Here is a 5000-nt window from a genome sequence, read left to right on the forward strand (position 1 = left end):
TGAACCAGGAAATTCATATATGCTTCCGTTGATTTATACGCTATCATGTGTTTGATCTTGACCCAGAAAATTCATATATGCTTCCTTACTAATGAGACTTTCTATACAACAAAGTGAGGTCATTCTTTGTTGATTTATACCATAAGGTGCTGGCTATCATATGTTTGAAGATACCCTAAACTTAACCTAACATAACCTAACAAAACCCAAAACAGTCACTATAGGCCTTGACCCAGGAAATTCATATATGCTTCCTTACTAATGGGACTTTCTATACAAAAAAGTGAGGTCATTCTTTGTTGATTTATATTACTAATGAGGCTTTCTATACAACAAAGTGAGGTCATTCTTTGTTGATCTATACCCTAAGGTGCTGGCTATCATGTGTTTGAAGATACCCTAAACTTAACCTAACATAACCTAACAAAACCCAAAACAGTCACTATAGGCCTTGACCCAGGAAATTCATATATGCTTCCTTAGTAATGAGACTTTCTATACAACAAAGTGAGGTCATTCTTTGTTGATTTATACCATAAGGTGCTGGCTATCATGTATTTGAAGATACCCTAAACTTAACCTAACATAACCTAACAAAACCCAAAACAGTCACTATAGGCCTTGACCCAGGAAATTCATATATGCTTCCTTACTAATGAGACTTTCTATACAACAAAGTGAGGTCATTCTTTGTTGATTTATACCATAAGGTGCTGGCTATCATGTGTTTGAAGATACCCTAAACTTAACCTAACATAACCTATCAAAACCCAAAACAGTCTTGACCCAGGAAATTCATATATGCTTCCTTACTAATGAGACTTTCTATACAACAAAGTGAGGTCATTCTTTGTTGATTTATACCATAAGGTGCTGGCTATCATGTGTTTGAAGATGCCCTAAACTTAACCTAACATAACCTAGCAAAACCCAAAACAGTTACTACAAGTCTTGACCCAGAAAATTCATATATGCTTCCTTACTAATGAGACTTTCTATACAACAAAGTGAGGTCATTCTTTGTTGATTTATACCCTAAGGTGCTGGCTATCATGTGTTTGAAGATACCCTAAACTTAACCTAACATAACCTAACAAAACCCAATACAGTCTTGACCCAGAAAATTCATATATGCTTCCTTACTAATGAGACTTTCTATACAACAAAGTGAGGTCATTCTTTGTTGATTTATACAATAAGGTGCTGGCTATCATGTGTTTGAAGATGCCCTAAACTTAACCTAACATAACCTAACAAAACCCAAAACAGTCACTATAGGCCTTGACCCAGGAAATTCATATATGCTTCCTTACTAATGAGACTTTCTATACAAAAAAGTGTTTGAAGAAGGAAATTCATATATGCTTCCTTGCTAATGAGACTTTCTATACAAAAAAGTGAGGTCATTCTTTGTTGATTTATACCCTAAGGTGCTGGCTATCATGTGTTTGAAGATACCCTAAACTTAACCTAACATAACCTAACAAAACCCAAAACAGTCTTGACCCAGGAAATTCATATATGCTTCCTTACTAATGAGACTTTCTATACAACAAAGTGAGGTCATTCTTTGTTGATATATACCATAAGGTGCTGGCTATCATGTGTTTGAAGATACCCTAAACTTAACCTAACATAACCTAACAAAACCCAAAACAGTCACTATAGGCCTTAACCCAGGAAATTCATATATGCTTCCTTACTAATGGGACTTTCTATACAAAAAAGTGAGGTCATTCTTTGTTGATTTATACCATAAGGTGCTGGCTATCATGTGTTTGAAGATACCCTAAACTTAACCTAACATAACCTAACAAAACCCAAAACTGTCTTGACCCAGGAAATTCATATATGCATCCTTACTAATGAGACTTTCTATACAACAAAGTGAGGTCATTCTTTGTTGATTTATACCATAAGGTGCTGGCTATCATGTGTTTGAAGATACCCTAAACTTAACCTAACATAACCTAACAAAACCCAAAACTGTCTTGACCCAGAAAATTCATATATGCTTCCTTACTAATGAGACTTTCTATACAACAAAGTGAGGTCATTCTTTGTTGATTTATACCATAAGGTGCTGGCTATCATGTGTTTGAAGATACCCTAAACTTAACCTAACATAACCTAACAAAACCCAAAACAGTCTTGATCCAGGAAATTCATATATGCTTCCATACTAATGAGACTTTCTATACAACAAAGTGAGGTCAGTCTTTGTTGATTTATACCATAAGGTGCTGGCTATCATGAGTTTGAAGATGCCCTAAACTTAACCTAACATAACCTAACAAAACCCAAAACAGTCTTGACCCAGAAAATTCATATATGCTTCCTTACTAATGAAACTTTCTATACAACAAAGTGAGGTCATTCTTTGTTGATTTATACCATAAGGTGCTGGCTATCATGTGTTTGAAGATACCCTAAACTTAACCTAACATAACCTAACAAAACCCAAAACTGTCTTGACCCAGGAAATTCATATATGCTTCCTTACTAACGAGACTTTCTATACAACAAAGTGAGGTCATTCTTTGTTGATTTATACCATAAGGTGCTGGCTATCATGTGTTTGAAGATACCCTAAACTTAACCTAACATAACTTAACAAAACCCTAAACAGTCACTATAGGCCTTGACCCAGGAAATTCATATATGCTTCCTTACTAACGAGACTTTCTATACAACAAAGTGAGGTCATTCTTTGTTGATATACACCATAATGTGCTGGCTATCATGTGTTTGAAGATACCCTAAACTTAACCTAACATAACCTAACAAAACCCAAAACAATCACTATAGGCCTTGACCCAGGAAATTCATATATGCTTCCTTGCTAATGAGACTTTCTATACAACAAAGTGAGGTCATTCTTTGTTGATATATACCATAAGGTGCTGGCTATCATGTGTTTGAAGATGCCCTAAACTTAACCTACCATAACCTAACAAAACCCAAAACAGTCTTGACCCAGAAAATTCATATATGCTTCCATACTAATGAGACTTTCTATACAACAAAGTGAGGTCATTCTTTGTTGATATATACCATAAGGTGCTGGCTATCATGTGTTTGAAGATACCCTAAACTTAACCAAACATAACCTAGCAAAACCCAAAACAGTTACTACAAGTCTTGACCCAGAAAATTCATATATGCTTCCTTACTAATGAGACTTTCTATACAACAAAGTGAGGTCAGTCTTTGTTGATTTATACCATAAGGTGCTGGCTATCATGAGTTTGAAGATGCCCTAAACTTAACCTAACATAACCTAACAAAACACAAAACAGTCTTGACCCACAAAATTCATATATGCTTCCTTACTAATGAGACTTTCTATACAACAAAGTGAGGTCATTCTTTGTTGATTTATACCATAAGGTGCTGGCTATCATGTGTTTGAAGATACCCTAAACTTAACCTAACATAACTTAACAAAACCCTAAACAGTCACTATAGGCCTTGACCCAGGAAATTCATATATGCTTCCTTACTAATGAGACTTTCTATACAACAAAGTGAGGTCAGTCTTTGTTGATTTATACCATAAGGTGCTGGCTATCATGTGTTTGAAGATGCCCTAAACATAATCCCTGATACCAATATATATTTTGGGGGGCATGGGCAGTGAGAGAGAGAGAGAGAGAGAGAGAGAGAGAGAGAGAGAGAGAGATGAATAGTAGCATCTGCCTCTTACAAAACACACACACACACACACACACACACACAAACACACACACACACACACACACACACACACACAATGCCTATCTATTTATCTATCTATCTATCTCTTTATTATCCTATTGATTATAAACTCTCTCTCTCTCTCTCTCTCTCTCTCTAATGTTATCAATCAAGACAAGAGTTCTTCAGAGCACTTGAGGATAACTGTTTGTGTGTTTGTTTGTGTGTGTGTGTGTGTGTGTGTGTGTGTGTGTGTGTGTGTGTGTGTGTGTGTTTGTTCTCTGCGGTGAAACAATGACCCGGTGTTTTTTTTTGTTCTCTCTCTCTCTCTCTCTCTCTCTCTCTCTCTCTCTCTCTCTCTCAAAATAAAAATAACAAGGGAGGAAAAACCGATGAGGGGAAAAGTTAGAGAGCGAGAGCGAGAGCGAGAGAGAGAGAGAGGAAAAAACAGTATGAGAAAAAAAAACATTCATCTCCCTCTCCTTCTCTCTCTCTCTCTCTCTCTCTCTTCTCCGTAGGATCTAATGAAATGCAAACTTGCCCTTATTGTAAAGAGAATGGGGGGGAGGAGAGGGGAGAGAGAGAGAGAGAGAGAGAGAGAGAGAGAGAGAGAGAGAGAGAGAGAGAGAGAGAATTGATCAGCTAAGTTCTGTCTATTTGATATATAATTTTCCACACCACCACCACCACCACCACCACCACCACCAATGTACACTATCTCTATGCTCACCACCACCACCACCACCACCACAACCACCACCAGAAGCCATGAATCACCACCAAACACCAAAGTTTATTGCTAACCGCAGGACATTTCACTATATAACTTTTAACGCATTAATACTTATGAAAATCCAACACTTCTAATTCCTTCTAACTCAATTTATCCCCCCCCAAAAATACTAGACACATAGAACTGTTAATATATATACCGAATAGACTGTCAAACTGAATGAACTGTTGATGTATGCTAAAAACTGTTGATAGCGTCTGAAAATCCAATGTTTATGACCACGTTCCAAAATTTGAATCAATACTGTTAAAATCCAACACTTCTAATTCCTTCTAACTCCACCCCCCCAAAAATACTAGACACATAGAACTGTTAATATATATACCGAATAGACTGTCAAACTGAATGAACTGTTGATGTATGCTAAAAACTGTTGATAGCGTCTGAAAATTCAATGTTTATGACCGCGTTCCAAAATTTGTATAAAAAAAAAACTTATGCTATAGAGATTAAACAAGAGAGACACAATAAAATTTCGACCAATCTTTAACAACCATCAAATTTAGACCGA

General features: G+C 36.4%; 1 long non-coding RNA gene across 2 annotated transcripts in view; it reads left to right on the forward strand.

The window, feature by feature from the left end:
• LOC126988311 (uncharacterized) overlaps window positions 1-1672 on the forward strand; it is a 2004-nt gene extending 332 nt beyond the window's left edge. For both annotated transcript variants that reach the window (XR_007741830.1, XR_007741829.1), the window contains exons 2-3: window positions 371-1172; window positions 1403-1672. This is a non-coding gene — a long non-coding RNA (uncharacterized LOC126988311). The remainder of the gene's footprint in view (window positions 1-370; window positions 1173-1402) is intronic.
• The last annotated feature ends 3328 nt before the right edge of the window (window positions 1673-5000 follow it).

This window comes from Eriocheir sinensis, chromosome 69 (assembly GCF_024679095.1).
Source record: "Eriocheir sinensis breed Jianghai 21 chromosome 69, ASM2467909v1, whole genome shotgun sequence".
Taxonomy (NCBI): domain Eukaryota; kingdom Metazoa; phylum Arthropoda; class Malacostraca; order Decapoda; family Varunidae; genus Eriocheir; species Eriocheir sinensis.